This window comes from Macaca thibetana, chromosome 1 (assembly GCF_024542745.1).
Source record: "Macaca thibetana thibetana isolate TM-01 chromosome 1, ASM2454274v1, whole genome shotgun sequence".
NCBI classification, from domain to species: Eukaryota; Metazoa; Chordata; class Mammalia; order Primates; family Cercopithecidae; genus Macaca; species Macaca thibetana.
Genome location: NC_065578.1, coordinates 90077458 through 90104462, shown reverse-complemented (window position 1 = coordinate 90104462; position 27005 = coordinate 90077458). Strand labels below are relative to the sequence as shown.

General features: G+C 40.8%; 1 long non-coding RNA gene across 1 annotated transcript; it reads right to left on the bottom strand.

Annotated features, from left to right (window-relative positions):
* Positions 1-23380: 23380 nt before the first annotated feature.
* On the bottom strand, positions 23381-26666 carry LOC126964019 (uncharacterized). The gene is made up of 2 exons (XR_007729304.1): positions 26146-26666; positions 23381-24053 (listed from the first exon to the last, which is right to left on the bottom strand). It is a non-coding gene; the product is annotated as an uncharacterized LOC126964019 (long non-coding RNA).
* Positions 26667-27005: the final 339 nt, after the last annotated feature.

The following is a 27005-nucleotide window of genomic DNA, read 5'->3' as shown; positions in this document are numbered from 1 at the left end:
CCAGCCTGGGTGACAGAGCGAGACTCCCTCTCAAAAAAAAGAATAGATCAACTTACATTATCCAAACTGAGAAAGAGAAAGAAAAAAACTTAAGAAAAGCAAATAGTCTCAGAGACCTAGGGTACACCATAAAGCATACCAATATAAGCATAATGGAAGTTCTAGAAGAAGAGAGAAGTGAAAGAAAAGGGCAGAAAGAATATTAGAGAATTTAATACTCAGTCATTGCCCAAAATTGATGAAAAACTTAATCTACACTTCCAAAAAATTCAACAAACTCCATGTAGGATAAACTCAAAGAGAGTTATACCTAGACATATAATCAAAGCCAAAGAGAAAAATCTTAAAAGCAGCAAAAGCAACTCATCACATACAAGAGATCTGCTGTAAGATAAACAGCTGATTTATCCTCAGAAACCATGGAGGCCAGAAGTGATGTGATTACCCAGTCAAAGTAACGAAACAAAAAAACCTGAAAAACCTGTCATCAACCAAAAATTCTATATCTAGCAAAACTAGCCATCAAAAATGAAGGAGAAATTAAGATACTCCCAGATAAACAAAATAGAGAGTATATTGCTATCAGACTTTCCCTACAAGAAATGCTAAAGGGAGGTTTTTAGCAGAATAGATAAAAAAAAAAAGGCATGATCCAGCTATATGCCAAGTAGAGGAGACTCAATTTAGAATCAAATATACAAATAGGTTGAGAGTAAAAGGATGGAAAAATATATCCTATATAAACAGTAACTAAAAGCTGGAGTGAAGATACTTACATAAGACACAATAAATGTTAAAACAAATGTTGTTATTAGAGGCAAAGAAGGATGAAATATCAAGGCATCAAGAATATATGACAATTATAAGCACATATAATATATATAACAGAACCCCAAAATACATGAAGCACAAACTGACAGAAAGGAGAAATAGTTCAAAAATGTCGAAAATTGGAAACTTCAGTACCCCACTTTCAGTAATGCATAAACAATTAGGCAGAAGATCAGCAAGGAAATAGAAGCCTTGAACAACATTATAAGCTAGCTAGACCTAACACATCTAAAGAAAACTCTACTCAGCAATAATAGAATACACATTCTTCTCAACTGCACATGGAACATTCTTCAGGAAAGACCATATGTTAGACCATAAACAAGCTTCAATAAAATTTTAAAAATTAAAATCATACATAGCGTTTTTTCCAACAAAAAAGGAATGAAATTAGAAATCAATAATAGAAGCTGGGTGCAGTGGCTCACACTTGTAATCCCAGCACTTTGGGAGGCTGGGGTGGGGAGATCAGGAGTTCGAGACAAGCCTGGCCAACATGGGGAAACCCTATCTCTACTAAAAATGCAAAACTTAGCGAGGTGTGGTGGCGGGCGCTTGTAGTCCCAGCTACTCGGGAGGCTGAGGAAGGAGAATCGCTTGAACCCTGGAGGCGGTGGAGGTTGCAGTGATCTGAGATCGTGCCACTGCACTCCAGCCTGGGCAACAAGGGCGAAACTCTGTCTTAAACAACAACAACAACAAAAAAGCAACAAATCCACAATAGGAAGAAAATTGAGAAATTCACAAATATATGGAAATTGCACTTATAAGTAATTAAGGGGTCAAAAAAAATCAACATAACTAAAAGCTGGTTCTTTGAAAAAAAAAAAATCAACAAAATTGACAAATCTCTAGATAGTCCAAAGAAAAGAAGAGAGTAGACTCAAATTACTAAAATCAGAAATGAAAGAGGGAACATTTCTACTGGCCTCACAGATAAAAAGGAGCATAAGGGAATACTATAGACAATTGTGTGCCACCATATTAGGTAACTAGATGAAATGTATTAATTTCTAGAAACACACAAAATACCAAATCTGATTCAGGAAGAAATAGAAAACATGAATAGACCTACAATGAAAGATTGCATTAGTAATCAAGAAACACTTCCAACAAAGAAAAGTCGAGGATCAGATGGCTTCCCTATTGAATTCTCCTGAACATTTAAAGGATACTTGACACCAATTCTTCTCAAATTCTCCCAAAAAACAGAAGAGGAGGGAATGAATGCTTCATAACTCATTCTGTGAGGCCAATATTACATTGATACGAAGGCCAGACATCGTAAGAAAACTACAGGCTAGGCATGGTGGCTCAAGCCTGTAATCCCAGCACTTTGGGAGGTCGAGATGGGCGGATCACGAGGTCAAGAGATCGAGACCATCCTGGCTAACACGGTCTACTAACCCCGTCTCTACTAAAAAATACAAAAAAAAAACTAGCTGGGCGAGGTGGCGGGTGCCTGTAGTCCCAGCTACTCGGGACGCTGAGGCAGGAGAATGGCCTAAACCCGGGAGGCGGAGCTTGCAGTGAGCTGAGATCCGGCCACTGCACTCCAGCCTGGGCAACAGAGCGAGACTCCGTCTCAAAAAAAAAAAAAAAAAAAAAAAGAAAGAAAACTACAGACCAATATCCCTTGTAAATAGAGATGCAAAAATCCTCAACAAAATACTTACAAACCAAATTGAGCAGTGTAGAAAGAGGATCGCACACTATGACCAAAGTGGAATTTATCCCAGGAATGGAAAGTTGATTCAAAATACAAAAATCAATATATCACACCGTATTAATAGAATGAAGGGGAAAGACACATAAACATCTCAATAGATGCAGAAATTACCATTTGACAAAATCCAACATTCTTTCATAATAAAACATTCAACAAACTAGAAATATAAGGGATCTTCCTCAACTTGTTAAAGGGCATCTATGAAAAACCCTCAGTCAACATCATATTTAATGGTGAAAGACTGAACACTTTCCCCCTAAGATCAGGAAGAAGTCAAGGATGTCTGGTCTCACTGCTTCCGTTCAATATTGTACTGGAAGGGCAGTTAGTGAAGAAAATAAAAGAAAAAGACATCCTGATTGGGAAGAAAAAGGTAAAACAATCTCTATTTGCAAATGACATAATCTTATATAGGTAGAAAGCCCTAAAAAACCTACAAAAAACTATTAGAGCTAATTAGTATCAGCAAAGTTGCAGGATATGAGATTAATATACAAAAATCAATTGTATTTCTATAAATTAGCAATGAAAAATCAGAAAATGAAATGAAAACAATTTCATTTACAATAGCACCTACAAACATAGAATTCTTAATAATAAATTTAATCAAAGAAGTGTAAGATTTATCTACTGAAAACCACAGCACATCATTGAAAGAAATTAAGAAGACCTAAATAAATGGAAAGACATCATGTGTTCTTGGATTGGAAAATATTGTTTAAATGAAAGACCTTCCCAAATTGATCTACAAATTCAATGCAATTCTCTATGAAAATTCCAGAGGCTTTCTTTTGAAGAAATGGAAAAGCTGGTTCTAAAACTTATATGGAAATGCAAGGAACCCTGAATAGCCTAACAGTTTTTTAAAAAGAACATAATTGGAGACACACAGTTCCTAATTTCAAAACTTAGTGCAGCAATCAACATAGAGTGGTAATGGCATAAGGACAGACATATAAATCCATGGAATAGAATTGAGAGTTCAGAAAGAAACCCATACATAGATTTTCAGTAAGGGTGCCAAGACCATTCAATGGACAAAGAACAGTCTTTTCAACAAATGGTGTAGGAACAACTAGCTTATCCTAATACAAAATGCAAAAGAATGAATTTGGACCACTATCTCACGCTGTATACAAAAATTAACTCAAAATAAATCAACAATCTAAATTTTGTCAGAGCTAAAACTTTAAAAACTCTTAAAGGGAAATAAATGTTAATTTTTTGGGTTTTAGACTTAGGCAAGTTTCTTACATATGACAACAGAACATAAGCAACAAAAGAATAGGTAATTGGACTTCACCAAAATTAAAAGTTTTGCATCCAAAGACACTATCAAGAATGCAAAAAAAACTACAGAATGGAAGAAAATGTTTGCAAATGATATATCTGATAAGGATCTAACGTCCAGAACATATAAAGAACTCTAACACTTCAATAATAAACAACCCAATTTTAAAACAGGCAAGGAGTTTGAATAGACATTTCTCCAAAAAAGATATACAAATGGCCAATAAGGAGATGAAAAGATGTTCAACATCATGTCAGTAGGGAAACACAAACCAAAACCACGATGAGAAATACTTTACATCCATTAGGATGGATGTATAAAAAATACAGACACTATGAGTATTGGCAAGAATGTGGAGAAATTGGAACTTGCATATATTGCTGGTGGGATTGTAAATTGGTGCGGCCACTTTGGAAAATTTGGCAGTTCCTCAAAAAGGAAGAAATGAAAACATATTCACACAAAAATTTGTACATGAATTTTCATACTAGCATTATTCAAAAGAGCCCCAAAGTGGAAACAACCCAATATACATCAAATGATGAATGAGTAAACAAATTGTGGTGTATCTGTGCAATGAAATAATATCCATAAGAAGGAATCAAGTATTGATGCATGCTGTAATGTGGATGAACCTTAAAAGCATTATGTTAAGTGAAAGAAGCTAGACATGAAAGGCCAGATACTGTACGATTCCATGTATGAGATGTCCAGAATAGGCAAATCCATAAAGACAGAAAGCAGATTAGTGGTTGCTAGGGAATGGGGAGTGAGGTGGAGATGGGAAGAAATTGGAAGTGATTGATAACAAGTATAAGGTTTCTTTTTGGTGTTAAAGAAATGTTCTGGGCCAGGCGTGGTGGCACATGACTGTAATCCCAGCACTTTGGGAGGCCAAGGTGGGCAGGTCATGAGGTCAGGAGTTCGAGACCAGCCTGGCCAATATGGTGAAACCTCATCTCTACTAAAAATACAAAAATTAGCCGGGTATGGTGGTGCGCACCTGTAATCCCAGCTACTCGGGGCAGAAGAATCGCTTGAACCCAGGAGGCAAAGTTTGCACTGAGTCGAGATTGAGCCATTGCACTCCAGCATGGGCAACAGAGTGATAGTCCATCTCAAAAAAAAAAAAAAAAAAAAAAGAAAAGAAAAGAATAGAAAAGAAATGAAAAGAAATGTTCTGGCCGAGCATGGTGGCTCACACCTGTAATCCCAGCACTTTGGAAGGCCAAGGTGGTGGGATCACCTGAGGTCACGAGTTCGAGACCAACCTGACTAATATGGTGAAACCTCGTCTCTACAAAAAATACAAAATATTAGCCGGGTGTGGTGGCACGCGCCTGTAATCCCAGCTAGTCCAGAGGCTGAGACAGGAGAATTGCTTGAACCCGGGAGGCGGAGGTTGTAGTGAACTGAAATCATGCTATTGCACTCCAACCTGGGCAACAAAAGCCAAACTCTGTCTCAAAAAAAACAAAAGAAATGTTCTGACATTAGAGACTTGTAATAGTTGCACATCATTATGAATATATGGAAAACCACTCACTCGATTGTATGGTTTTAAATTGTACATTTTATGTTAATTATATCTCAATAAAAACAATTACAAGGATGAAAATAAAAAGCTACTAAATGCAGCCCACATGCAGTAGAAGGGGAATTAGACTCCACCTATTGATAGGTGAAGTGTCAAAGAGTTTGTTGGTCCAATGTTTCCACACCACACATGCTATATACCCATTAGGATGGCTGAAATTAAAAAGATTGACAATAAATATTGGCAAAGATATGGAGCAACCAAAACTCTCACACATTGCTGGTGAGAATGTAAGATAATACAATCACTCTGGGAGACATTTTGGCAGTTTCTTTTAAAGTTAAACACATGTTTACCATGACCAATGACATACTTATTATGACAATCACATTCCTAGGTATTCACTCAAGAGAAACAAAACATATTCACACAAAGACTTGTACACAAGTATATAGAGCAGCTCTATTCATTATAGTCCAAATCTGGAAATGACCTAAATGTCCATTAACAGTAACGAATAAACAAACTGGTTTATTCAAACAATGGAATATTACTCAGCAAGAAAAATAAATGAACTACTGATACATGAAAAAAATGAGTAAATTTCAAAATCAAGCTGAGAGAAAGAAGCCAGACACACACAAAAAAACATAAGATATAATTCCAGTTTACATGAAACTACAGAAAAGACAAATCTAATGTGTAATGACATAAAGCAAATCAGTGGTTTCCTGAAGTTGGGATGGGGTGCATTTACTGCAAAGGGACACAGGCAATTTTTTGGGTGATGAAATGTTCTATACCTTGATCGTGACAGTAGTACACAAATTTGTCAAAACACACAGAAGTGTACACTTAAGTGGGTACATTTGGTGGTATATATTACATCTCAAGAAAGTTAAGGAAAAAAAAATATATCCAGAATGCAACCCCTTCCTACGATCTCCACTATTTCCATCCTGATCAAAGTCACCATCATTTATCACATGGCTTATTGCATAGGCTTCTTCTTTTTTTTTTTTTTTTTGAGACAGAATATCGCTCCGTCACCCAGGCTGGAGTGCACTGGCTCAATCTTGGCTTACTGCAACCTCTACCTCCCCGGTTCAAGCAATTCTTCTGCCATAGCCTCCTGAGTAGCTGGGACTACAGGCGCGTGCCACCACGCCCAGCTAATTTTTGTATTTTTAGTAGAGACAGGGTTTCGCCATATTGGCCAGGCTGGTCTTGAACTTCTGACCTTGTGATCCGCCCACCTTGGCCTCCTAAAATGCTGGGATTACAGGCATGAGCCACCACACCTGGCTTGCCACGGGCTTCTAACAGGTTTTCTATTCTTACTTTCTTCCTATTCTCAACACATAAGTCTTTACGTGATCTGCCTCCACCCTCCACCCTGGCTTCTGTCTGCTTCCTCTCCTATTAATTCCCCTTACTTGTTCTGGTCCAGCCATTCTGGCCACAGTATTCCTCTTCAAACATACCAGACACATTCTGTTAAAAGGTAAACTGAGGCACAATAAAAGTTTTAAAAGCTTATTTGAGCAAACAGGGATTCATGAATCAAGAAGCACCAAACCAAAAGGTGGTTTAAGCCTTCACTAAGGAATGCAAAAGGAAATATTTTATAGGACAAGCACAGAAGTATGCAAAGAGACGGCATGGTGGCTGACACCTGTACTCCTACCACTTAGGGAGGCCGAGGTGGGCAGATTGCTTGAGCCCAGGGGTTCGAGACCAGCCTGGGCAGCATGGCAAAAACCTGTCTCTACAAAAACTACAAAAAATAGCTGGGTATGATGGATAGAGCCTGCAGTCCCAGCTGCTTGGGAGACTGATGTGAAAGGATGGCTTGAGCCCCAGAGGTCGAGGCTGTACTCCCACTGCACTCCAGCCTGGGTGACAGAGCGAGACCCTGTCAAAAAAAAAAAAAAAAAAAAAAAAAAAAAAGGCAGACGGCCTGTAATCCCAATACTTTGGGAGGCTGAGGCAGGCGGATCATGATGTCAGGAGTTTGAGACCAGCCTTGCCGACATTAGGAAACCCCGTCTCTACTAAAAATACAAAAATTAGCCGGGCATGGTGGTGTGTGCCTATCATCCCAGCTACTCAGGAGGCTGAGGTGGGAGAATAACTTGAACCTGGGAGGCGGAGGTTGTAGTGAGCCGAGATACTTTCATTGCACTCCAGCCTGGGCAATGGAGTGAGACTCCGTCTCAAAAAGAAAAGTAATCAAATAAACTACTTGATTGATTAAAATTATACATTTGTCTCATTTAGTCTATCCTGCTGGAAAGTCCCTAGTTATAATAAGTTAGTTGGCAGCTTCTGATTGGTTACTCTTAAGTTTCATTTTTCTTTAATACAGTTGTCTACAAGAAATTGATCAAATTAGGTTTCCCTCATGTTTGCAAATTTAGCAAGGTTAAGGTCACTCATGAAGCCCAACTGGCTTTGTCTGTTCAGGGATTCTTCAGGCCTGGTCTCCGTGTTAATTCTTATCTCAGAGCCTGTGCCTTGCTGTTCCCTTTGCTCTGAATGTTTTTCCCCAGGATCTCTACATGGCTTTCTTCCTCACCTTCTTCAAGTCTTTACTCAAATGTCACCTTTTCTATGAGGCCTTCCTTCCATGACCACCTTATTTAAAATTGCAAGCCCTTCTCTCTAAGTTTAAAGATAATTTGGCAATTTGGGGAGATTTTTAATAAATTAAATAGTAAATAATATGAAAATAATTGTTTGATTTTTTTTTTTCATGAAATGTTAGATGAGGGTCTGCTCAGCATCTAATTGTTTGGGCTCAAATTCGTAGTAGCTCAATTTGCTAACCCATAAATGCAGATGCCCTGATAAACTTTTATGAGTCTCAGGAAGTTCCACAGCATTTGAAAGTTTCACAGTCACAGCAGTTTGAAAGTGAAGTGGGAAGCTCAGTGAAATTTGCCAATGCTGTGTTCACTGTGACTCACTGTTGGGAGACCAAGGATTCTCATGCCATAGGTTAGGTGAAAGTTGGGCTGTTACTTCCAAACAGAAAGGGCATAACTTGACCAAGGACCACTTTTTGAAAACAAAAATATTCCAACATACTCATAACTAAAAAGAGCTGTTTGCAACAGAATCCCTTCCCTTCCAATCCTTCCCCATCTCCCTCCCCTAAAGCTTTAAGTAACAGTTAACAGATGCAAAAAATAAAAATAAAAAACCCACCAGGGACCATGTGAACCTAAAAAACAACAACAACAACAAAAAACTCCTGAATATTTGAAATATTTGAGAAATCCTTTGCCTTTTGTTGTAACAAATAAAGGATCTGTGAGGGCCAGATTCTCCAAGGAGACTGAGAATGAGATTAGGCCTAAGACCAGCTGAGAAAAAAAAAAAAAAAGGTACTGTTAAGGGCATATTTAATATGAATGATTTCTAAAGTGTTTGTAATTTCTTATTTTTTCCCTCTGAAATGGCTGAAGTAATGACTGGCATTCTCAAAGATACGTTATTCTACCAAGACAGTGTCTCCTTCTCAAGAGAAAGAGAGGCCCAGAACTGCTATGGCAGGAGTTCTCAAACTTGTTTTGGAATGAGGTATGATTGAGTGGAGGTAGTGGGGGCCCTCACATGACAGTGACCTGCAAAGGGGAGAAAAGGGACAGGAGGGGAAGAAGACAGGGAGGGCAGATTGTGGGCTAGGAGGGAACGTGGCTTGCTTGGAGTTACATCTGTGTCAGAAATAAAAATACGTATTAAATTCAAAGTGTTCTCCTTCCTTACCATCTCACCTTTCCTTTTCTCTACTGGACCTTATCACTGCTGGGCCTGGAGGTGAGAACTGATGGGAATTGAAAGAGACTAGATCATACCATGTGGACAAAAAGCCAACAGAGTCCCCAGACAAGCCCTGGAGGCAGGGCAGTGAGGAGAGAGCCACAACCCAGAGCTGTGGGAGTCCCAGCATTGCCAAGAAATGTGGCTTTGTGAATAAACAAAGAAGAGCTTTAGGAAGTTTTCTTGTGTGTTGTGAGGTGTGATTTGCCTTTTATTGCTCTCTCAAAAAGGGTTTCCATAAAGATGTATATTAACCTCAAGTCTTTTGGGGTTGGAATGAAGCTGTCACTGTGGCCTTAAGGTACATTTAGTGGCAAAACTGACACTAGAACTCTGTCTTCCTGAAATTTTTGTTTGCTACTAAAAAATTATCACTTGGGTAATATAAAGAAGTTGGTGCAACCTCTGCTGAAACTGCATCTGAGAGATGCAGGAGGGATCAGTTTGACCTCACGGTGTCACAACCTGAGTGCACGTGTGTTAGAGACAGCAGAGTATAATGAGTGCAGAAGGACTGCAAAATATTGGTCAAATATAGGGAAAATACTTACAAACTGTTTCCAAATGCATATGTATGTAGGTAAAGGCATAGGAAAGCTCTGAAAAGGTACACGCCAAACTGATCCTAAGAGTCAACCTTATAGAGTACATGACAATGTACCTGGCACTGTTTTAATCTCTTTACAGGAATTAACTCATTTAATTATCATAATAACTCACCAAGGTAGCTACTATTCCTGTCCCTACAACTCAGTGAGGTAGGTACTAATGAGGAGAGGTTAAGTAAGTGCCTGAGATCTCACAGCTAGTGAATAAACAGCAGAGTTGGAATTTGAACAACCAGCAGTCATACACTTAATCAAACTTAGAGAGCAATGAGGAAAAAGAGGTGGACATGCTAGGGGCACAGGACATGAATGGGATATTTTGCTTTTACTTACATACATTCTTATTATTCAAATTTTTATAATGAGGATGTATTTATGCATTCACTTGTGTAATATCGAAATATATAAAACTAAACTGAAATATTTAAACAAGCTATGCAAACACCCAAACGAGGCCGGGCACAGTGGCTGACGCCTGCAATCCCAGTACTTTTAGAGGCCGAGGCGGGGGGATCACTTGAGACCAGGAGTTCAAGACCAGCCTGGCCAACATGGTGAAACCCCATCTCTACTAAAAATACAAAACATTAGCCGGGTATGGTGGCGCATCCCTGTAATCCCAGCTACTCGGCAGTCTGAGGCAGCAGAATCACTTGAACCCGGGAGGCGGAGGTTGCACTGAGCCGAGATCACGCCACTGCACTCCAGCCTGGGCGACAGAGCAAAGACTCCATCTCTAAACAAAAGAAAAAAAATCTCATTAAAAAATGGGCAAAGGACTTGAACAGAAATTTCTCCAAAGGAGGCTTACAAATGACCAACAAACACGTGAAAATATACTCAATGTCACTAATCATTAGGGAAATGCAAATCAAAACCACAATCAGATGCCACCTCACACCCATTAGGCTGGCTATTACCAAAAACAAAAACAAAAACAAAACAGAAAATATTGTGTTGGTGAGCATATAGGGAAATTTGACCCTTTGTGCACTGTTGGTGGGAATGTAAAATGCTATGGGAAACAATACTGCAGTTCCTCAAAAAACTAAAGATATAACTACCATACAATCTAGCGTTCCATTTCTGTGCGTATACTCAAAATAATTAAAAGCACAATCTCAAAGAGATATTTGTACACTCCCGTTCATGGAAGCATTATTCACAAAAGCCAAAAGGTGAAAACAACCCAGGTGTCCATCAGTGAATGAATGAATGAATAAAATGTGGTATATACATACAATAGAATATTATTCAGCCTTCAAAGGAAGGAAATTCTGACACATGCTACAACACGAATGAACCCTTAAGGACAGTATGTTAAGTGAAATAAATCAAGGGACAAATGCTGTATGATTCCACTTATATGAAGTACCCAGAGTAGTTAGATTCATAGAGACAGAAAGTAGAATGGTAGTTGCCCAGGGATGAGGGTTGGAGGACAAGAGGAATTGGTGTTTAATGGGTGCAGAGTTTTACTGAAGCAAGATGAAAAGAGTTCTGGAAATGGATAGCGATCATGGCTGCAAAATGTGAATGTACTTAATGCCACTAAACTATATACTTAAAAATGGTTATGATGGTATATTTTATGCTATCAATATTTTTGAAACAAGGCCTCACTATGTTGCCTGGGCTCGCCTTGAACTCCTAGGCTCTAACAATACTCTTGCCTCAGTCTCCCGAGTAGCTGGGGCTACAGGCATGTGCCACCACACCCAGTTTTTCCACACTTAAAAAAAAATTTATTCAAAAGGAGCACGAAGGTGGTAAGGGAGAGTTTAGGAGGTGACCAGAGGGTTTGTCATGGTCTGTCAGAATGCCACATGATTCATGCCTAGATTCTTTTTTTTTTTTTAATATTTTATTTTATTTTACTTTAAGTTCCGGGATACATGTGCAGAACGTGTAGGTTTGTTACATAGGCATACGTGTGCCATGGTGGTTTACTGAACCTGTCAACCTGTCATCTAGGTTTTAGGCCCCACATGCATTAGGTATTTGTCCAAATGCTCTCCCTCCCCTCACCCCCCAGTCCCCAGCAGGCCCTGGTGTGTGTTGTTCCCCTCCCTGTGTCCACGTGTTCTCATTGTTCAGCTCCCACTCATGAATGAGAAATTGTGATGTTTCCTTTTCTGTTCCTGTGTTAGATTGCTGAGGATAATGGCGTCCAGCTTCATCCATTTCCCTGCAAAGGACATGATCTTATTCATTTTTATGGCTGCATAGTATATATGCATATACATGCATATATATACATATATACACATAGTATATATACATATATATACACATAGTATATATGCATATATACACACATAGTATATATGTATATATAGCACATTTTCTTTATCCAGTCTATCAATGATGGGCATTGGGGTTGGTTCATGCCTGGATTCTACAGAGAAAGCCTCACCTCTACCCAGGTTGTGTTCTCAAGAGACTGAGGGCCTGGGGGAAAAGAGCAGAGATGCTTTGATGCTCCAGGAGGCAGAGCATGGCACAGAGAAAAATAATAACCCCCACCTTTCCCCTGGAACACACTGAGATTGAACCACCACGAGCTCTTTTTACTATTCTTGCTCCAGCACTGGAATCAACTTTTCCTCCAAGAAACTAATTCATTGAAGTGATTATCTTTCTCCATTTACTTGGGACCTTTGTTTGAAAATCTAATACGTATATGCTGGGCGCAGTGGCTCACTCCTGTAGTCCCAGCACTTTGGGAGGCTGAGGCGGGTGGATCACCTGAGGTCAGGAGTTCGAGACCAGTCTGGCCAACATGGTGAAAACCCATCTCTACTAAAAATAAAAAAATTAGCCGGGTATGGCAGCATGAGCCTGTAATCCCAGCTACTTGGGAGGCTGAGGCAGGAGAATCACTTGAACCGGGGAGGCAGAAGTTGCAGTGAGCCAAGATTGCACTACTGCACTCCAGCCTGGGCAACAAGAATGAAACTCTGTCTCAAAAAAAAGAAAAAAAATAATGTGTATATATGTTTGCATGTGTGTGTGTATATATATATATGCATACACACATGCATATACTTTCCATTCAGTTCAGCTTTATATGCTTATGGCAATATTGTACTGCCTTTGATAAATGTAGCTTTGTAGTGAGTCACAAAGTCAGGTAATTTAATTCTTCCAGTTTTGTTCTTTGAAATTGTTTCAACTCCATTAGATCCTTTGCATTTTCATGTAACTTTTAGGATCAGCCTGTCAATTTTTATTTTAAAAGTCTGTTGTGATGATGATTGGGATTGCATTGAGACTACAGGTCAATTTGAAGAGAAGTGACATCTTAAAAACATTGAGATTTCCAATACATAAATGTGGAATGCCTCTTTATTTATGGGTCTTATTTAATTTCCCTCAGGAAGGTTTAGTAGTTTTTAATGTAGACAGAGGTCTCACATATATTTTGATAAATTTATTACTAAGGGGTCTATGTTATTTCATGGTATTGTAAAGGGAACTGTTTTTTATACTTCATTTTGTAACTGTTGCTAGCATGTAAAATAAAACTGGCTTTTATATTTTGATCTTATAACTTTGTACCTTGTTAAATTAACATTTTATTTAATTAAATTCATCTACAAATAGGGATAAAGATTTTTATATTTCTTTCTTTCAAATCTTTACGCCTTGTTATTTCTTGTTTTATTGCCCTGGCTAGAAACTCCATTACAATGTTGAAAGAAAAGTGGGCTGGGTGCAGTGGCTCATGCCTGTAATCCCAGCACTTTGGGAGGCCGAGGTGGGTGGATCACAAGGTCAGGTGTTCGAGACCAGCCTGGCCAAAGTAGTGAAGCCCTGTCTATACTAAAAATACAAAAAATTAACCGGGCGTGGTGACAGGCGCCTGTAAACCCAGCTACTCGCAAGGCTGAGGCAGGAGAATCGCTTGAACCTGGCAGGCAGAGGTTGCAGTGAGCCAAGATTGCGCCACTGCACTCCCGCTTGGGTGACAGAGCAAAACTTTGTCTCGGAAAAAAAAAGAAAAGAAAAGAGGACATCAGGCCTATTCCCAGTCTTAACAAGAAAGCATTCAACATATTACCATTGTGCATAATGTTTAGTTGTTTGTTTTTCACAGAGGCCATAACCCTAGTTTGCTGAAAATTTTTATTATTAATGGGTGTTACATTTTATCAAATGTGGCTGAGCGTGGTGGCTCACACCTGTAACCCCACCACTTTGGGAGGCTGAGATGGGTGGATCACCTGAGATCAGGAGTTTGACATCGGCTTGGCCAACATGGCGAAACCCTGTCTCTGCTAAAAACACAAAAATTTGCCGGTCCCGGTGGCAGGCACCTGTAGTCCTACCTACTTGGAGGCTGAGACAAGAGAATTGCTTGAGCCTGGGAGGCAGAAGTTGCAGTGAGCTGGGATTGTGCCACTGTACTCCAGCCTGGGCGACAGGCCAAGAGTCCATCTCAAAAAAAAAAAAAAAAGAAAAAGAAAAAAAGAAAAAATTATAAAATGCTTTTTCTGTATTTATTGAGATGCTCAAATGATTTTTCTCCTTTATTAATATGTTGAATTTCATTGATTTTTCAAATGACAGAGAATTTCACTGATTTTTCAAATGACAGAAACTAACTTGAATTTCTCATATAAACCACACTTGATTATTATATACATCCTTTTTATATATTGCCAGATTTAATTTGTTAATATTTTTAGTGAGTTTTGCATCTAGGTTCATAGGTGATATATGGTTTATATTTTATGTCTTTGTATTGTCTTTTAAAAGCTTTGTATCAAGGTTATGCTGGTTTCATCAAAGAAGCATGGAAATGGTTTCTCTCTTTTTTTTTTTTTTTTTTTTTGAGACAGAGTTTCTCCCTCTGTTGCCCAGGCTGGAGTGCAGTGGCGTGAACTTGGCTCACTGCAACCTCTGCCTCCTGGGCTCAAGCAATTCTCGTGCCTCAGCCTCCCAAGTAGCTGGGACTACAGGTGCCTGCCAGCAGGACTGGCTAATTTTTGTATCTTTGGTAGAGATGGGGTTTTGCCATGTTGGCCAAGCTGGTCTCAAACTCCTGGACTCCAGTGATCCGCCTGCCTGGACATCCCAAAGTGCTGGGATTATAGGCATGAGCCATCATGCCTGGCCTCTTCTCCCCTTCTCCCATTTTAAGGTTGATGTCATTACTACTCTTAAGATTTTATGGAATTCACCAGTGACACTAACTGGGCCTGGACTTTTGTTGTTGTTATTGTTCTAATGATGTATTTAACTTCTTGGATAAATACAGGGCTATTCAATTTTTCTATTTACTTATATGGCAGTTTTGATGAGGTTTTAGGAGGTTTCTTGTTGTTGTTGTTTTAGAGACAGGGTCTTGCTCTGTTGCCCAGGCCGGAATGCAGTGGCGCAATCATGGCTCACTGCAGCCTTGCACTCCTGGGCTCAAGCGATCCTTCCACCTCAGTCACCAGAGTAGCTAGAACTTCAGGCATGTGCCAACATTCCTAGGTAATTTTTGAAGTTTTCATACAGATGGGGTCTTGCCATGTTGCCCAGACTGGTCTTGAACTTCTGGCCTCAAACAATGTCCCCTGGCCTCAGTCTCCCAAAGCATTAGAATTACAGGTGTGAGCCACCATGTCCCACTGACAAGTTTAGCTTTTTAAAGAAATTTGTGGCCCATATCAGTGGCTCACGCCTATAATCCTAGCACTCAGAGAGACTGAGGCAAGAAGATCAGTTGACCCCAGGAGTTTGAGACCAGTCAGGGCAACATAGGGAGACCCTGTCTCTACCAAAATAATAATAATAATAACAATAATAATAATAATAAAGAAGAAGAAGAAGAAGGAGAAGAGTAGAGGAGAAGGAGGACGAGGAGAAGGAGGAGGAAAAGGAGGAGAAAAGATGAAAAAATCGTGTTGTTCAAGAAAGATAAAGATATTCTTGTTCAAGGGTCAGCTGTGTAAAGGCTTAAGGGTTGATCATATATGTCCTTATTGTCCTTTTGATGGTTGCAGGATATGTGGTGATTCCCCTCTTTCATTTCTGGTATTTTTAGTTTGTGTTTTCTCTTTTCTATTGGTAAGTTTAGCTAGAGGATTATCAATTTTTCAAAATCTTTTCAAAGAACCAAATTTTGGCTTTGTTATTTTCTTCTATTGTTTTATTTTTCTGTATTATTGACTTCTGCTTTTGTCTTTGTTTTCTTCATTATTTCCTAAATGAAACTACTTACTATAGATTTAATTTGCTGATTTTTTCCTCAGTTTCTTTTTCTTTTTTTTTTTTTTGGACAGAGTCTAGCTCTGTCACCAGGCTGGAGTGCAGGCGCGGTATTTCGGCTCACTGCAACTTCTGACCCCCTGGTTCAAGCGATTCTCCTGCATCAGCCTCCTGAGTAGCTGGGATTACAGGCTCATGCTGCCACGCCCGGCTAATTTTTTTTTTTTTTTTTTTTTTTTGTATTTTAGTAGAGATGGCGTGTTGCCCAGGCTGGTTTTGAACTCCTGAGCTCAGGCAATCTGCCCACTCAGCCTCCCAAAATGCTGAGATTACAGGCGTGAGCCACCATGCCCAGCCTTTCCCCCAATTTCTTAATGGGGAAACTTAGATAATTGGTTTTCAATCTTTTTAAAATTATTGGCCGGGCCTGGTGGCTCACGCCTGTAATCCCAACACTTTGGAAGGCCAAGGTGGGTGGATCATCTGAAATCCGGAGTTTGAGACCAGCCTGGCCAACATGGCGAATCCCTATCTCTACTAAAAATGAAAAAATTAGCCAGGTGCGGTAGTGGGTGCCTGTAATCCCAGCTACTGGGGAGGCTGAGGCAGGAGTCACTTGAACCCAGGAGGAGGAGTTTGCAGTGAGCCAAGATTGCGCCACTGTACTCCAGTCAGGGCAATAAGAGCAAGACTCCATCTCAAAAAAATAAAAAAATAAAAAATAAATAAAATCATCATTTGGTTCAAAATATTTTTAATTTTCCTCATGATTTTTTCTTTAACCCATAGACTAATAGAAGTATGTTATTTAATTTCCAAAGATTTGGGGGAATTTTAAAATGATCTTAGTGTTATTCATTTCTTATTTCATTCTCTTGTGGTCAGAAAACTTACTTTGTGTAATTTCAGTCTATTCAAATTTATTGAGACATATTTTGTGGCCCAACATATAGTCTATCTTAGTGAACAATTTATGTGCCCTTGAAAATAATGTATATTCTATTGTTGGATATAGTGTGATATGGTTCGACTATGTCCCCATGAAAATCTCAACTTGAATTGTATCTCCCAGAATGATCACATGTTATGGGAGGGACCCAGGGGGAGGTAATTGAATCATGACAGTGTGTCTTTCCTATGCTATTCTTGTGATAGTGAGTCCGTCTCACGAGAGCTGATGGGTTTATCAGGGGTTTCACTTTTGCTTCTCCCTCATTTTCTCTTGCCGCTGCCACGAAAGAAGTACCTTTCACTTCCTGCCATGATTCTAAGGCCTCCCCAGCCATGTGAAACTGTAAGTCCATTATTAAACCTCTTTTTCTTTCCAGTCACAGGTATGTCTTTATCAGCAGCGTGAAAACAAACTAATACAGTAAATTGATACCAGTAGAGTGGGGCATTGCTGAACAGATACCTGAAAATGTGGAAGCGACTTTATAGATGGGTAATAGACAGAGGTTGGAACAGTTTGGAGGGCTCAGAAGAAAAAAGAAAAATGTGGGAAAGTTTGGAACTTCCTAGAGACTTGTTGAATGGCTTTGCCCAAAATGCTGATAGTGACATGGACAATAAAATCCAGGCTGAGGTGGTCTCAGATGGAAATGAGGACTTGTTGGGAACTGGAGCAAAGGTGACTCTTGTTATGTTTTAGCAAAGAGACTGGCGGCATTTTCCCCCTGCCCTAGAGATCTGTGGAACTTTGAACTTGAGAGAAATGATTTAGGGTATCTGGTAGAAGAAATTTCAAACAGCAAAGCATTCAAGAGGTGACTTGGGTGCTGTTAAAAGCCTTCTATTTTAAAAGGGAAACAGAGCATGAAAGTTCAGAAAATTTGTAGCCTGACAATGCAGTAGAAAAGAAAAACCCATTTTTTGAGGATAAATTAAAGCCAGCTGCAGAAATTTGCACAAGTAGCATGAAGCCAATGTTAATCCCCAAGACTATGTGGAAAATGTCTCCAGGCCATGTTAGAAACCTTCACAGCAGCTCCTCTCATTACAGGCCTGGAGGCCCAGGAGGAAAAAGTGGTTTCATGGGCTGGGCCCAGGGTCCCTGTGCTGTATGCAGCCTAGAGAGTTGGTGCCCTATGTCCCAGCTGCTCCAGCCATGGCTGAAAGGGGCCAATGTACAGAGCTCGGGCTGTGCCTTCAATGGGTGGAAGCCTTAAGCCTTGGCAGCTTCCATGTGGTATTGAACCTTCAGGTGCACAGAAGTCAAGAATTGAGGTTTGGGGACCTCTGCCTAGATTTCAGAAGATGTATGGAAACTCCTGGATGCCCAGGCAAAAGTTTGCTGCAGGGGCGGGGCCCATGGAGAACCTCTGCAAGGGCAGTGCAGAAGGGAAATGTGGGGTTGGAGCCCCCACACAGAGTCCCTACTGGGGCACTGCCTAGTGAAGCTGTGAGAAGAAGGCCACCATCCTCCAGACCCCAGAATGGTAGATCGATCAACAGCTTGCACCATCCACTTGGAAAGGCCACAGACACTCAATGTCAGCCCATGAAAGCAGCCAGGAGGGGGCTGTAACCTGCAAAGTCACAGGGACAGACCTGCCCAAGACTAACCCTGGAACCACAAGATCTCTGACCTGCTTTGTGAAGTAACACAAAGCAGTCCTCTTTTACCTGCAGCTGAACGCATTCCAAAAGATACAAGAGGAAGATGTTAAATGTGGAGGTGAAACTGGGTCCCAGAGTTATTAATCTTCTATTAATAAATACTGTAATTTTATGACTAGTTATTGGAAGGGATGTGTTTAATACATTTAAATCTTTAGTGCAAGTTACAAAGCACAGCAAAACACATACTCTGGTTAAAATTTTGACTTTACATATCAAATTAAAAACTAAAGAAACAAAATCGTTTTCTCTTCCAAATGGCATCATGACTGTGGAACTGCTGCTGGGAACAGGCCTGACATTGCATAGGGCAGAAGGTAGGAATCGTGTTATCAGAAAAGAGTATCTTGAAGTTTAAAGTATGGTGGCTAATATCGCATCTTTCAGCATTTCAATCAAATCACAGATTTGGGTTTAAAAATTAAAATTTTTAAAATAATTTAATAATTTGTAAAGATAGAATACAGACAAAAAACCTAAAAGAAGCTCCAAATGACTAGACCTTAATTCAGTGCTGTTAAACCTATCACATCTAATGCTGTGCTTTAATCATGAATATTTCTATTTGTTGACAGTCATATGGCTATGATTGCCTTAATATTAATAAGAGGCATAATAGGTATTTAGATTAGTGCACCCATTCTTTGGCTTCTACATAAAAGTAATTTTTAAGGTATTGGACTGGTGTATGATTTTTGCCAACTTTTAATCTTGCCTTGCCAAGTAAAGCTATTAATCTATTATAATCATTATTTATAAAAGAAAATGTTTAACATCTCAAAAGACTAAAATCTTGGAACTTTTTTGTTTTTTTTTTTGAGACAGAGTTTTGCTCTTGTCACCCAGGCTGGAGTGCAGTGGCACGATTTTGGCTCAGTGCAACCTCCGCCTCCTGGATTCAAGCGATTCTCCCACCTCAGCCTCCTAAGTAGCTGGGATTACAGGCACTCGCCACCACACCCGGCTAATTTTTGTATTTTTAGTAGAGATGGGGTTTCACCATGTTGGCCAGGCTGGTTTTGAACTCCTGACCTTAGGTGATCCACCCGCCTTGGCCTCCCAAAGTACTGGAATTACAGGCATGAGTCACCGCGCCCAGCCAATCTTGGACCTTTAAAAAGATTAAATTTGGCTTTATAAAATCATATTAACTCCCTTTTGTTCATTTATTTATATTTACCACAGACAGGTGAAGCTCCTTCATGGACTGGCATGAGCCTGCACGTGGAAAATCCTGATTTCAAATATTTTCTCCCAAATCTATTACACACTGGAAAATGTTTACCTTCATCTTTCTATACTTAAAAATAGCCTTTTTGCTCCTTTATTCAATGATTATTTATATATTTGTGACATGTAAAGCCTCATGAAAACCACTCTAGAGAATTCCAAAACATATAAGACCTCACCCCTGACCTTTGACCTGTTGATGCCTTGGCTGGGCCATAAGACACATCACACAGCATCAGGCAAATTTTGTGTTCTCTGCATCAAGTCTTTTTTATTTATGAAAGTCCAAATACCAATTTTTTTTTGCCTAGCCTAATTTCCTTCAAGTCTCAACCTCAACCTTGTGTGTCTTTACTAATAGGCAGCCAAACAATTGGCAAGGTTGATTTTGATAGTGCTAGAAAACCAGAGGTGTAGTGTTGTAAGGGGTGATGCTAATCAAAGGCCAGAGAAGGACCATGACAGGAGAGTGTGAAGATGGCAGCATCCTGTGAACAGGAGCCCAGCCACACACAGATTCATCTCCTCTGGGGCCTGTTCTTTCTGGACCCTTACTGAGACGTCTAGCCCTCTTTGAGCAAATAAAATGGATGGGGAAGCACCCCTGTTATTTCTATGTTCTCTGATTTGTCTAGCCTTCAGAACTCTGTTCTAAAAATGTCTGAATTTGATCAGGACCATAAGATGATTATGTTCTCACTGCAGGTGGATTGTGAACTAAATGTATCAGTTTGGCAGCCAAGATCAATAGCCTTGCCTTTTTTTTTTTTTTTTTTTTTACAAAGTTCCCTTTGGCAGAGGCCATTAAGGGAAATCCTAGCTATCAGAATTCAGCATTAGAGTACAGAATTTTCTAGACCTGTCCACTGAGCAAAATTAGCTCCAACCCGTTGCTAATTTGGCTCAAGAAAAAAATGCTCTTATTTCTAAAAAACACACTAAGCAATGTTTAAGTATTTTTAAATGATGAAGTAAGGAAAAAATTGTTTAAAAAACAAAACGAAATAGTGATTTCCTGCAACACACGTTTAAGGCATCTCTACATTATTTTCAAGCCTTTTTTTATACTACAAGTAAATCAACACAGGCAAGCCAAAGCAGCCTCATAGTTGTATCATAATTTCATACATCAAGGCTCTTGGAGAGCCTATCTATTTTGGTTTCCTCCCAGCTTTTTTTTTTTTTTTTTTTCCTTTGAGCTTGTTTTATAATAAACATTTTAAACATTTTCCTCCCAACGTGCTTCTCCACAAAATCTTTCCTAAATGGTACGTTCAGCTAATTGATAATGCTAATTTCCACTTTATTTAGCATGCAAGCCTCCACGTTGAAACCCTGATGGACTAATTGGGGTCATTTAAAGCCCGTCTAAGAAATGGGCTTCTTCTTACACATGCTCAGTGAGATTTTGGAACACTGTTGTCAGGAAATACAAGCAATCCCTGAAACTTTTTCCCCCTGGGTTATCAGAGTCCGAGACAATTGATGACATTACATCAGTCGTTCATTTTAGATTCGTGGAGCCCACAAAAATCAATAGTTTTCCATTATCAGGTCCAGCTGGGTCACTAGTCTGTCAATGAGCTGTTACAATTGCTGTACAGGGGTGAGCCTGACCAGTCAATTGCTGCTGACAAGAGGAAAACATGCTGACAGCCACGGGAACAAGTCAGAACACAGATTTGCACTTCAGTTTGCCATCCAAAGAGGCTCAGAGCAAGGCCATTTTCAAGACACAGGGCATGCTCCCTGGGAGGTGGGGGTGGGGGGTGGCGGCGGGTGTGGAGGGAGGTCTACCACCCCCGGGTTTTGTAGCACAAGTGCCTAAGGGCCTGTCCTGGCTCCAGCCAACTATCTCTTATAGAGATAGCTGTAGACACTGCCTTTGTTAGTAAGAGGGCATGTAACAGCCAGAATTGTCCCTAAACACACCACAAGGTATGTACCACAGCAAGATTAGGAGGAAGGAACCCAAATTTTACTATCACTGACCCAGATGAAACTATATAAAACTTGAGAAATAAAAAAGCTTAAAGAGGAAGAAAATGGGCCAGCGGCATCAAATCTAAACAAATAAGGCTAAACATGTCGCAAGTAATATTGACTGAGGACAGGAGGTCCTCTGGTGTTGGTACATAGGCTGTCTCCTTGTTGTCTCATTGTTTATAACATCTATACTTCGATCTCAACATGACATATTTAACCAAACTAAGCATCCCTGATTGGTGACTGATCCACAGCTAACTGTCTGATGCAGTGGGCAGCAAGGGGAACGGAGGTCTAGTCTTACCCTGCCTACAACCAAGAAGTAAGAGTATGGAGTGGTGAGCTTGGGCAAGTGTATTAACTGCCCCATATTAACATGGAGACATGCTTGCTTTACATATGTTACAAGGTGATCATGAGATTAAAAATGAGGTCATTTAAAAATGAGGTCAATTGGCAGGGCGTGGTGGCTCACACCTGTAGTCCCAGCACTTTGGGGGACCCAGGGAGGCAGATCATCTGAGGTCAGGAGGTTGAGACCAGCTTGGCCAACATAGTGAAACCCGGTCTCTACAAAAAATATAAAAAATTAGCCACGTGTGGTGGTGGGCACCTGTAATCCCAGCTACTCCAGAGGCTGAGACAGGAGAATCACTTGAACCCGGGAGGCAGAGGTTGAGCTGAGATCGCACCACTGCACTCCAGCCTGGGCAACAAGAGCAAAACTCCATCTAAAAAAAAGAAAAAAAAGAGATCAATTGAGATGAGAGTAAGCTCTGTCCAAGTAAAGGACTCTGTGCGAGTGTGCACAAGTGTGTATTTGTCAGTCTCTTACTCTGTGGAAGCTATCCATACAGCAAGAAGTTGGAAGCAATTGAAAGAAGTCCTGCTCCAGAATAATTCATTTTTGGTCTAGACTAAATGTTGTCCTTCATTAGTTGAATACATGAGTAATCTCTAAAGACCATCATGAGTGAAAGCCAGAACTTAGAGGACAGCTCAGGAATCTTAATGGGTTTTGTGGCTCTCCTTACTCCATAGAGAAGGTGGTTTAGATGGAGCAAGGTGGATACACACTGTCTGAAGCTTGCAAAGCATCATGAATTTGTGCGGTTCTCTGGTCTTCTCACCCTGGTTCAATTTCAGACATCAAACTTAAGAGCTCAAAAGATAAATATTTTGAATTTATTTCAATATTATGATTTGTAATGTTCCACTTTTATTAACATCTTTCAAGTATTAAATTGTAGTCTTTTTCCCTCTCAATGCCTCCAGTCTTGGGTTTGAATCTTTTGGAAGTCAACATTCACTTGTGTTCCATCATCAAAGCTGGTAATCAACTGTATTACTGGAAGCTAACTAACTAGGGCTTTTTATATTTTTAATGCTACCCCAAAAAATTATTTTCTTTAAATGGGTAAAAAGAGTAGTTTTAACAAGAGCAAATTTGCTAGTAATTAGATGAACCAGTCTTATGTCTTCCAGCACTTGGAAGCATGAAATTCACCAGAACTCTCACAGCATTAATTAAAAAGAATTTATGTTTTTTTAATAAAATGCTTCATGTTTTAGCCCCTTTATTCTTCCACAAAATGTGATTATGTGGGGGCTGAAGGGAATTCAGGTTAATATGTTGACACACTTAACAATGCAGGGTCATGTTGCACAATACGCTTCACTGGTTTGGTTCAGTACACCCCCTGACAGGGCCTAATCATCCCCTGCCCTAAAGGCAGAGGGAAAGAGAGGATTTTAATTACTGCTCTGTATGCAAGTTTGCCAGCATTAAATTGAGACATAATTAGGCCTCTGAATTTTAATAATTGTCCTAGCTAATTGGGCAGACAAGTACGTTATACAGCATGCCGTGATTAGATAATTAGTATTTCCAAATGACAAAATTGGGCTCTTGATTACAAATTCTACATGAAGGGGGAAAAAGGTAGCAAGCAAATCTTTACAAGTCTATTAAGGGAGAGTTTAGCAATGTTGGTAATTTAAAGTCCATTAGGAAGCAACATCTCACTCTCAGAGCTGGATGTCTGAGACAAGGGCCTCTGGCCTCCTCTGGCTCCTCCTCAGGGTGCTCTGTTTTCCCTGGGATCTGCTACATCCACCTTCCCCCATCAACCCTAAGCTTAGCAGCCATCGTTGACCTTGGGTGAGGTCTGTTTCGCTATATGGCAGGTGGTAACTCTGAAAAAGAAATCACGAAGTGTAGGGGGGATAGAACAGAGAAGAGGTAATCTACCAAAGTGGGGAGGGGCTGTGTAAGTACCCAATGTGGCTTTCTCTCGCAAACAGCTGTTCTTTCAATCTTCTCCCAGAATTTACCACTCTCATTGTATCATCAGCTCCACTAAAATCTTTTTGGTGGAGAAAAAAATCTTAAATCAAAATCTTAAATTTCTGAAGTATTATATTATTGGGGTGAAGAGTGTGGGCATTGGAGACTGACTTGGATTTGAAGTCATCGCTTACTAGGAGGGTGGTCTTGCATAAATTACTTAATCTTTCCAGGTCTCAGTTTTCTCTTCAGCAAAATAAAGAACCTTCTCTAATAAGATTGTTGAAATAATTAAATAAGATAATACACATACAGATGGTCCCCAACTTAGAATGGTTTGACTTAGGATTTCTCTACAACTTTACACTGGTACAAAAGTTCCTTGATTTATGATGGGGTTATGTTCAAATAAACCCATGATAAATTGAAAATATTGTAAGTCAAAAAGGTACTTTCAACTTAAGATATTTTTAATCTTCAATAGGTTTATCAGGACAATCCCATCATAAATTGAGGTGCACCTGTAGTTTAAAGCTCAGTGCCTGGCATAGAGTAAATGTTCAATAAATATTAGCTGTTAAATGCAAATTAAATCATTGCTATTGGAAGGCACAAGGTGAAGGTGCTAGGTCTGGCTCTTTGCTATGCCAGTCCTCAGATGAAGCAAGGTTCCCTATTCCCATTGCTTTCTGACAGAGGAGTGTGGTACTTCATTTATGCTGGGAGGTGGGGTTGAAAGGCCAATGGCAACAGCTGCCTCCACAGCTCAAATGCCCAACTAGATTTCCTTTCTCCCCATTCTTTAAGGTTTGGCATTGCAGATAAGCCCTCCCATGCAAAAGTCATGGGGTCACATCAGTAGTGTAGGCTCTAAAGCTATGTTTTTCAAGCAAAAGGAATATCAATTGGATGCAAACTAGAAACTTTCTAAAAAATGATTGAGTGGCCGGGCGCGGTGGCTCAAGCCTGTAATCCCAGCACTTTGGGAGGCCGAGGCGGGCGGATCACAAGGTCAGGAGATCGAGACCACAGTGAAACCCCGTCTCTACTAAAAATACAAAAAATTAGCCGGGCGCGGTGGCGGGCGCCTGTAGTCCCAGCTACTCAGGAGGCTGAGGCAGGAGAATGGCGGGAACCCGGGAGGCGGAGCTTGCAGTGAGCCGAGATCGCGCCACTGCACTCCAGCCTGGGCAACAGCGTGAGACTCCGTCTCAAAAAAAAAAAAAAAATGATTGATAGGTGGTTCATGGATGACTATCTGATGAAAGTTTGTAAGGGGAAAAACTCAGAAGTTCCAGATGTATGTTTCTGACCACTGAGAAGGAAAATAACAACGTCTCCATGGCCTGGTCCAGTCAAAACAGATACCAGGCTGAATCAGTCTTTTTTTTTTTTTTTTTTTTTTTTTTTTTTGAGACAGAGTCTCATTCTGTCGCGGAGGCTGGAGTGCAGTGCAGTGGCATGATCTCAGCTCACTGCAACCTCCACCTCCCTGGCTCAAGAGATTCTCCTGCCCCAGCCTCCCAAATATCTGGGATCACAGGCACGCACCACCACACCCGGCAAATTTTTTGTATTACCATGTTGACCAGGCTGGTCTCCAACTCCTGACCTCAAGTGATCCGCCCGCCTTGGCCTCCCAAAGTGCTGGGATAACAGGCATGAGCCACGGGGCCTGGCCTAAATTGGCGTTTATTACTTGCTTAGAACTTTGGGCTATCTCGTTTATGAATGATGGAAGAGTTCTGCTGGGGATTTCAATTCAGAAAGCAGGGTTCTCTCTGTGGGTAAACTTCATATCACCCAGACATAATTTCTACCGAACATCATCAATTAAATAGCGAGAGAGGAGGTCAACACCTTGAGACCTGAGGAAGAAGGAAAAATACTTATGATTAAGTGTAGGATGCAAACATTCTGTTAGAAGCTTAGAAGCAAAGAGTAAGATATGATTTTGGTGGATACCAGAGAAGACAGAAAGACAGAGGGAGCGGCCCTTACGACTGATTTGTGTTTATACAATAAGGAAGTCTCTCCTCTGGGGTCTCCCCGTAGTTCACAAGGACCCTGCTTCCAGGGGCACGCGTGGCGAAGAGAGTCCGTCCAGAGCTCCAGCCCTCACTGCACTTCCCAGGTGCCAAGACAAAACATCACTGGGTGGGGAGAGAACTGTCATGAGGATTATTCCCCCGCCACACAACGCTGAGCTTCTCTCCCTCTCTTTTTGAAGAAGTGCGTTTATGACTGATCGCTCAACACCTTGTTGGTTCTGATTGCAGAAAACACACCTTATAAATATATGATAACCATCCTGTAATAGAGAGTGTGACAATTTACTTCACAGTGCGTTTCGGGCTGCTAATTGATCGTTTCAGTCCAGGGACGATTTGGAATAAATTATAGCCATCAAAAGGATATCACAGCTCATTTTGGTGGAAGGGTTTCCACGTCGCTTCGCGTTCGTCTCCCGGAGAGAACAGATTGCACCCGGCGGGCGTTGAGGAGCGGAGGGAGGGGTCAGGGGAAAAGGAGGCCAGCGGGGCGGGGCGGGGCCGAGGGGCGGGGCCGGGGGCGGGGCAGCGTCGCCCGCGGCGGCTGCAGGTCCGCGGCTGGACGGTAGAGGCCTCCCTTCCGAGGAGGCGGCGCTGGGGCGGGCGCTGGGCTGCAGGCTGGGGCTCCGCTCCCCGGCGCGAGCCCGCGCGTGGTTCCCAGTGAAGTCCCCGCGCGGCTGGGCCCAGCGTGAGTATTCTCAGCCCACTGTCCTCCCCCTGCAGGCGGCAGCGCCCGTTTATTTGAGGTGAGAGTCTCCCTCGGGCAGAGGGTCCTGCTTGGGGCGGGGGTGCTCGCGTGCGCGGGGTCGC